The sequence below is a fragment of the Balaenoptera ricei genome, chromosome 18, assembly GCF_028023285.1.
Source record: "Balaenoptera ricei isolate mBalRic1 chromosome 18, mBalRic1.hap2, whole genome shotgun sequence".
In the NCBI taxonomy this organism is placed as follows: Eukaryota; Metazoa; Chordata; class Mammalia; order Artiodactyla; family Balaenopteridae; genus Balaenoptera; species Balaenoptera ricei.
The window spans coordinates 29,950,021-29,959,760 of record NC_082656.1 but is presented as its reverse complement, the minus strand read 5'-3'; the positions used below and the strand labels follow the sequence as shown (position 1 = coordinate 29,959,760).

The 9,740-nt window shown below is 34.6% G+C and overlaps 1 pseudogene; it reads right to left on the bottom strand.

The window, feature by feature from the left end:
* Window positions 1-7,893: 7,893 nt before the first annotated feature.
* Window positions 7,894-8,888, bottom strand: LOC132352410 (mesoderm-specific transcript homolog protein-like; annotated as a pseudogene).
* Between the last annotated feature and the right edge of the window lie 852 nt (window positions 8,889-9,740).

Below are 9,740 nucleotides of genomic sequence, written 5' to 3'. Positions count from 1 at the left end.
AAAATAACTCCAGGGGTAGAGAACTACAAGCATGAAGAAACATTATTTATTATTCCTCATATCCCAGAATAACTTCTTTGGAAGGAGATTTACACTCAGTCTCCCAGGGAGAAACAACATTAAGAAGAAGTACTTCTTTTCAGTGCTTCTCAAATTTCCAATGAACATTGGAACTATATGAGGAAGTTTTATTTATTTATTTATTTATTTATTTATTTGACTGGGTTGTGTGGCTTGTGGGATCTTAATTCCCTGACGAGGGATTCAACCCAGGCCCTTGGCAGTGAAAGTACAGAGTCCTAACAACTGGACTACCAGGAAACTTTCTGGGGAAGTTTAAATAATACTAATAATAGTATCTCATCCAGAGATTCTGACTAATAGTCTATTCTGACTAATAGTCTCATTTTTAGTTTTGCATGCATTTTTTTTTAAACTTTCCAGGTAACTTCAATGTACATCCAAGTGTAAGAATCACTGTCCATGATTAGATTCCTCAGCTTTGTGTGTAGAGAGGGTTAGAAGTGGGAAATGTACATTCCAAAACTAGTCAGTCCACAAATTCTTTTTTCAGCTTCTCATTTTGACCAGGCTTCTGAATTGTCCTGATTTTAACCCTCTGCTGTTCTAAAAACAGAGGGCTGAGATATCACTTGAAAGACAAGCTCTGAATACCCTAAAACAAGGTAGGAAAGAAATAAGGGCTGAATTAGAAGTTGATTTCCTGTATCATACTCTGATGGACATATGTAGTCTGGAAAAACTACCTCCCCATTACAATATTTCCAAGAAAAAAAAAATATATATATTTCCCAGACTTTAGCTCAGTTATTCTTATTTCCATGATTTCGGCCTTTTGTTGTGGTAATTCTGAGGAAGGAAGTCAGTAATTTACACTAATTTAGGAAAAAAATACAACAAATGAGTGAATATAACAAAAAAGAAGCAGACTCACAGATATAGGGAACAAACTAGTGGTTACCAGTTGGGAGGGGAGGGAGGGACAATATACAGGTGGCTTGGGGAGAGGGAGGTACAAACTATTGGGTGTAAAATAGGTTTAAGGATGTATTGTACAACACAGGGAAAATAACCAATATTTTGTAATAACTGTAAATGAAAAGTAACCTATAAAAATTGTATAAAAATTTTTAAAAAAATTTAAAAAGATCTATGAAAAGGTGTCTAGTTTCATCAGCAGAATTAATTCAGACATTTCTATCAATGTATCTCTTTGAAATTTGGCTTATTTTACACCTTTAAATATTAATTAACTCACTAAATAACCTCACATTTTGAAAAATGGAATATTTCATTGAAAACAAACAAACAAACAAAAAACACATGCTATTAGGCATTTAAGAACTAGGGACAGGATTTATACATTTTATATCCATAGTACCTAATGGAGTTATTTTCTAATAGACATCAATAAATAAATGTCAGTTGTATAAATTAATGTATTTTCTTCAACATGAAAGCTAGCACAACTGAATAAATTAAGGAATTCAGTGTCACACCTATCTATATTATGTGATTTAAGGTATATGAGGAAATACACCATATTAGCCTTTTATTAATGATCACATTTTCCAAATTAGTGTAGTTAAAATTCATACATTAAGTATATTTTCAGCCATGTAAATATATTCAGTATATAGTTTCTTTCCATATACACATTATAGTCAGAAACCGCATCTTAAACAAATACACACTGCCTAAATTATCTTTAAAGTGATTAATTTATTTAGCATAAAAGTTATGGTCTACTTAATTCCCCAGCTTTAATAGAATTAACATTTATGTATGCCCATCATTTCTTTTGTGGTCTTGGATAAGTCATATCATCATGATTGAAATCATTTTCCCCACTAGAAATGGAAAATTGGACATGATATTCTCTTTGTGACCATTTCAGTTCAAAGTGTACAATTCTTCTACAATTATGTTATATTAAAACATATGAATTGCCAATATTCTACTTTCATTTGACTTATTAATGTAACAATTCCATAAAGTTTTACTTAGTATTTTTGGCCTGCTTTTTATGCACCTGGTCTCAGCCAGAACACTATAAATATATTGGGTACTTGGAAATTTAGAATTGTTTTTAACCATTGGAATCACTGAAAGTGGAAAGAGCTGAAGGAAAGAACATAGGAAATAAATCTGGACAGATCATGAAATATTTCCACTCTAACATTTGTCTGTGGCTATCACAGAACACACAGTTACATCCAATCATCAAGACTTGTGGAAACAAATAACTTTGTGATATTATTTGTGATATCTTCCTGGCTTTAAGGTGACCCACATCCTTGACAAAATGTAACTGGGTTGTTTCCATAGTTACAGTAAATAGAATGTAACAAGCCTACTCATCTCCTTTGTTTTCAACCTTGTGAACTAAGGTTTCCTTTTTTTTTTTTTACTTTTTCTTTTTGCCAAAATAACCCCTTCATAACGCTATTCAAGTCATTTTCTGTACCCCACCACCAACGTGAAGAATAGTTGGCTAATATTTTCCGTGTGTCTCCTAGAAAAAAGTTAACTATGATGTTGTTTGACTTTTTTGACTATTTGATTTGTAGAAAATTTCAAATGGACTCAGTAACTTCATGTTCATAGACATAATGATTCAAAATTTTAACAGTATGGGGGCTTCCCTTGTGGTGCAGTGGTTGAGAGTCCGCCTGCCAATGCAGGCAACACGGGTTCGAGCCCTGGTCCAGGAAGATCCCACATGCCGCGGGGCAACTGGGCCCCTGAGCCACAACTACTGAGCCTGCGCATCTGGAGCCTGTGCTCCGCAACAAGAGAGGCCGTGATAGTGAGAGGCCTGCGCACCGCGATGAAGAGTAGCCCCCGCTCGCCACAACTACAGAAAGCCCTCGCACACAAACGAAGACCCAACACAGCCAAAAATAAATAAATAAATAAAATAAATTTTAAAAAAAAATTAACAATATGTATATACACAGAATTTTAATAGTCTTCTCTGTGAAGGTAAGCACATACCCATTATTTACTATCAAGTGTGTCATGTGTTCTACTACAGTGCCTGAGAGTATTGAGGATATTTAATTCCCCTAAATATGGTACCAGTCCTTTTAATGTAGCAAATACGTATGTAGGAAATGTTTTGTTTAAAGGTAACCTTCAACTCCAGCATTTTTAAAATAATCATAAATCCAAATTAGTGTAGTTCAAATTAGTACATTTAATTGTATGTTTGTATATGACAACCTTCTTATTATAACTGACCCTACACTAAGAGTAATGTTGCTCTTATACTTAGTGATGTAGATTTAAGGGAAGCCAATGTATAACTCCAGAAGGTATTTCTCTGTGAAAAAAGAGTCTTTGTATGGAGCCATGCAAAAATGTCCCTTCAGTCACACAAATTGATCAGTGGTGCTACATTGTGCTTTTATAAATATTGCCTAGAGAGATGGTCATCCGAGAAAACTAGACATTTAGATTCATTTTTACTTATATCTATCGGTGGATTTTGAGTAGTATCAAGAGACCAAGTCTTCTGATGCAGTAAGTTAGAAGAGTGATATATTAGGAAATGAGTGCTTTACAAATAATGTAAATTTAAATGGCCACCTATATATTTAGAGATCTTGTGTTATGAAATTGATTTGCAAATTTCAGAGAATTGTAGAAACTTTTTTTATTTTGGTTGGGTCAACATGGTAAAATTTATAACATTTAAATAATATATGTAGTGTGTAAAGACTGTTTTTATAAGGGCTACTATGTCTGCATACATTTACGTGAGAGAACAGAGGTGGTATATTAAACACATAAGTATATATTATTAATTTTATTCATAGTATAGGATGCATATATTTAATTATCTTTCTAAAAATTCATATCATTTTTAAATTTCTTATTACAGGTTGGTGAGCAATTGACTACATATAGGACTTTCTATAGAGGTATATTTCATAACTAGCTACACTTCTCAAGGAAATATCCATTAAAAATCGGGTCTTATAAGTTCTACAACACTGAAGCATGATCTATAAAAATTTCCTGCTCCTGGGTTAGATTTTGATATTAGATTCAAATAATCATTAAAGGGTTAAGTTACTGTAGTACAATTTTAAACAAAGAAGTATCGTTTATGTCTGATTAATTCTACTTTCTTACTAGCCGTTCTCATGAATCTGCCGCAGGTGCACATAAGGTAAATCTCTCTTTGATCATGAGAGTGAGATACAGTAGCCTCTGAAAATATTGTCTATTTCTTATCACATGGATTTATCGCTTTAACTTATTTGCATCTGTTTCTTTATATCTTACATACAATCAGCAACAACTTTTTGCTACACAAATGTTTTCTTAGGACAATCTTGATCGTCATAATTTAATAATGGGAAATGGAATTAAGTGACTTTGATTATCTTTCCATGAGTAAAACTAAAACAAAAATCTACATCAATAATGTTCATTCAACACATTTTAAATAAAAATGCATAGCTATATGAGATAATTCTTTATTCATAAATTTTCAGTACCAAATTAATGTAATTCTTTGCCCAAATCATTTACTTGTTAATTTAAAGGGAACTTCTAGAGTTTAGGAAAAAAAGAAAATATGTGACACTAACTACTTGGGTCAGTATTTTCTGACTTGAAAATCTTTAAAAGGATGTTCAGATGTATGGGACTTACATTTAAATATGGCTTATATAACAGTTTCTTCTGAGAACACACATTTTAAAAATATTTTGCATTCTATGTCATTAAAACATGAAATTATATCTCCCCAAATTAAATAAGATTGGGCTAGGCTAGGATAGAGGAGGAGAAATTCTCCCTCCTAAGTTCGTTTTCCAATTTAGAGTATATAATTTAGACTAAGTCACAACATCTTTTTTCCTCTTTAGGATCCTCTGAAACAGGTGCTATAATCACACAGCCCAGGTACATGAAGGTATTATAAGTGTAACAACCAAAGTTATATCATGAGAGGCAGTTAAACTGATATACTCCAAATTGGTCCTACTAAGCCATTGCTCATGTCTTTTGATATATTATCAGTTAATGCACTCTGAAATTCAGAGGCAAGTTTTGTAGCACATTCAAAATAATCTTATACAGATGGCGTACTATCTTGCTGTTAAAAAAAAAAAAAAATCTTTCTATGTACCAAAAAATTATATTCATTCCTTAGGTGAAACTGCCATAGGAAATACAAACTTCCTTGAAAGTGCAAGAATTTGTAATATAGGATTTCAGGGGAGACTTCTAAAATCTTATTATATTTTTTGATCAACTTTCTTATATATGCCAATTTTTTTTTTTTTTATCCTGAAATTCACTCCTTGAATTTTACCTACCTCATCTAGACCATTCTTTCTAATCTATTCAGGTTAACTGCTTCAAAAATCTGCCCTTCACCTTCATCTGCATACTATTAGATGTTCATCCTCCCTTTATTGAGACTTATCTTCTCTGCCTCTGTGATTGATGATCTCCTTGTTCATCTCCTCAGGACTGTATGTTATGGGTCCCATACAAAATAATCAGCTTTTGGGGTCCCTTGGTAAATGGCCTGGAGTAGTAAACCCAAAGAAGAATATGTTGCCTCCAAATCCAGAGGCACAATAAGAGTTGTGCCTTTTTTTTGGTTGTTAGCGAACGGATGTCACAACTTATCCTTCACCTTAGAAGGGACACCATTGGACTTCTAGAAATTTCACTGAAGTTGAAGGTCCCTGAAGTTTTGACAGATTTATTTCCCACCTTCTTACATATACATATCTTACTAATGTTAGCATAGTGACTACAATGTGTGTGTGTTCTGTTTCTTTGGAGAACTGTGACTGATACAGATTTCGGTAGCAGGACTGGTTCTAAAAGAACAGAATCTTACGGATGAGCTTTCTGGATTTTTTCTGGGCTTTCTAGAATCCTAGAATTGGTTCTCTAGTCTGAATAGTTTTAAAGGCACTAATAACCCTATTTCCTGTGCTAAAGAAGTCACTGACAGTCAATGTCATGATGCAGCAACAGAGATATGCAAAATATCACTATTGGGTATTTGTAATTAAATACTTATAAAAGGCATTGTTCTGGGTCACCGTGTATTTGATACCTTAAACATTTCGGCTAAACTAATGAGTATAAAGAAATTGGCTTGTTACTCTTTGAGTTCTCTCACTTGGTTGCATTCAGATCATTCTTAATAGATACATTGGTTACTTTCATGAAAGCTATAAATGTTGTCAGAGTTATACTAAGAAATTTAACTACTATGTCACCTAAATACTGTCTGGCACCCCCTTTTCTGTCACAATTGCTCTTCCTTATCCCCTAAAACAGAAATTCTACCCCTTTACTTGTGAAAACCTGCCATCTCTTTGGCACGTAGTGGGATCTACATCTATATCTCTATCTATCCACATATCTGTATATAACATCATACATATTATATCTATGTTATACATAGATATATAATAATTTTATATATGTTGTCAGTTTATAGTTATTATAAAATAAGCATCTCCATTAATTATTTCCTTTGTGTTTTCCAAGAACAATAAATGTCCTTTTACATGTGCCCTCCTGAGCTTTGATTTGTCTCATTTTTGAGCATGTTCACAAATACATGCTTTATTGTATTTTTGCTGCTGCTGCTGCTACCTTTTTTGGTCAAAATTCATTTTTATTAATAAAAAATAAACATTTATTCCAGTTTCAGTCATTATGCTTGAAGTTACTAAGTAAAAAAATATAAATAATCACTTAATTATCCTGTTTTAACTAAGACAATGAAACTGTGGCTTTTAAAAAATAAAAGTATTCAGCACCATTTGATCATATACCTTTCAGACTTTGTTCTTAAAGTTTCTGGAACTTTCCTGTCTGTGAAGTACAGGAGTTGCTGAGTTACATGAGGAACACTCTCTGGGGCAACCAAAGAGAAGTTAAGCAATCAGCCTATATTCAGCCTGCTAACTTGGACTATACAATGTTCCCTTCCTCTCCACTCTAGCTCAGGAGGGACATGCTTCTAAGCACTGAGGTATGAAGAGTCCAATTGTTATTAACTGGAAAGGCCAGTTCTAACAGCAAATAATGGTAAATCTCCGACACAGATGCTACTGTCCTTAATGTCCTGTGGTTTTAGGAAATTCTGTAAATATTTTGGATTTAGTTCAATTTATTCAGAAATAAAACATGTTTAATAATGTTAAACTACTCTGCCAGAGTAAGTGTCTGCTGGTTTAGTATCCTTATAAAAGAAATAATATATATGTAAAATACATGTAGGTAAATCATAGTCTTAAAGTATACTTAGAATACTGCTTTATTTAAATGAAAATCTAACAAAATGTCTTCAATTAGAAGAAGCTAATGAAACTAAATCCAAAGTTATGACAAGGGAGACTCGCTCTCAGTTAAAGTTGTATTGCTTAGAGAACTTAAAGCCATTCTAGGCAAGGTTAAGGTGGCACCTCCTTATTCTTTACTATACATAATTTCAATCAGGGTTGGGCCAGAAATGAGCATTTCTAAATATAATATTTCAGAAAAGTCCATAGAAGTGTTTCAAAGACTTTTATGCAAAAGAATGTCTGTCTGTCTTTCTGTATCGGGAGTAGTATGCCCATCAGAATTTCCTAATAACACAAAGACAAAGGCAAGTCCATACACCTGATCAGATGTCGATGGAATGGGAGGTGAACTATTAGGTCACCCATAGAGCTTCTGCTAGCCTTTTAGTATATGTTGTTCACCAGTGTGAGTCAAGTGGACTTTTGTGAGAGAATAGTGTTTGGTGACCAGGACCTTTTGGGGGCATTTCTTCCTAAGTGGAATACACAACAGATAAGGGAATAAGGGAGGTAATACAGGGAAGCTACTCTTTCCAGCTCAGAAGGAGTTGATGAAGCCCATATATGTATCCAAGAAGCCCATGGGATCGTCTAGCTGTGGATAGTGGCTAATGTGGTCATCCAGAATGACACTGTGGACTGTGGCAGCATTTTCCTGTACAGCTCCAAAAACTCTGGATAGGGATTCACCAGATCCAATGGCCCTTAGATAAAATGAATGGGAATAGATAAAATGGCAAGAGCGCTCACCCAGCGTCTTCTAAACTTTTCCCTCTGATTGATATACTGCAAGAGACTGTCGATAACCAAGTTCCCGTCACTGTGGCATATCCCTGCCCACATGTCCCACAGCTCATTCTCAGAGGGTCAGGTGTACAGCCCAAAATCTGAGGAGAGACCTCGAGAGAATACAAAGTTCATCAGTCGCATGAGGATGGGTGACAGCATGTCTCCATCTTTGAGAAGCTTTTGGAGAAGGAGAAGAAGGTGAGCTTCAAGAAATATACCTCCATTTGACAGACAGAGACTCTTAATGGTAAGCTGACCAGATCTATTCTAGTTGAACCTATAGAGCAGCTCCTGAGCAAAGATATCCCCACAGGCATGAGACAACAAGTTGATCCTACTGTTCTGGAAACCCAGATGCCGCAACAGGGCCTCCACGATGCTGGACTGCTCAAATATGGAATAGTGATGTGGTCTTGGTTTGTCACTGAAGCCACAACCTAGGAAATTGAGGACAATCACTCGATGAAACCTGAGGGTCAGACCTTCCCATATCTTGTACCAATCATAGCTGGACATTGTAAAACCATGTAAAAGCACGACTACCTCCGGACTTCAAACCACACCCACAGAGTCTTGGTAGAAGATGTTCAGTCCCTTTTAGGTAAAAAAAAAATTGCCTGATGACTTCCATGAGTGAAGAGCAGAGGAAAGCTGGGGAGTGGGGGGGAGTAGGGGGGAAATGTGCAGATAGGCTGCAAGCAGGGGCATAGCCAATAGCCCCACCTAGACCCACCACTCCCTCATCCTGATTCTGGTAAGACTTGGGCTGCAAGACTCCATGTTTGGGGGACCCCTGTTGCTGCTGTCTTTAAGTGTTTTTATTATTTTTCTTTTTTTGTTAACTTTATTGAGGAATGATTGACATAAAAAAATTGTGTACATTTAAAGTGTATAACTTGATGATTTGATATACATATACATTGTGGAATGATTAACAAGATCAAGACAATTAATATGGTCATCACCTCACATAAGTGATGTAGTTAACTATTTTTTCCCTGATTCTTTTTATTTAAAGGAATCTAAAGTCATAATACTGAGTCATTGCATAAATAAGTTACCTTGAAGAGAATCTTATTTCTTTCTAAATTTAATATTAACAAGTTCAATATCTAGACTGGTAATAAATCCCTTGATTTATCTCATTAAGATGCATGTCTTTTAATTATGTGTTCTTGTGTAAACTTTATTTCAGCTGTAAGCACTCTTTGGAGAATATTAGTACTTTAGCAAATGTTTGTATTTCTCTAACAGTGTTAGAAGGATGTGAAGTATTTAATGATTTTGATATGGAACCCATATTCATGATGAAAACTAAGACAATGTTTCTCTCCTTTCTACACCAGGGATGGCCTCAGGGGTAATTTTGACTAGAGTTTTTCTCACTAGGGCAGGGAGCTCTATTATTGAGGTAATTTTTGGTTTTTTGTTTTTGTTTTTTTTCCCAATTTTGCGAATAAATAGTAGGCACATTCCTTTGGCTCTCTTAACTCAGTTATGAAACTGATTGCCCATTCCTCTAATATGCTTGGAAATACAAAAAAACACTGAAGCCATTTTCTGCTCATTATGGTTCTATAGAAATACAAAATCACC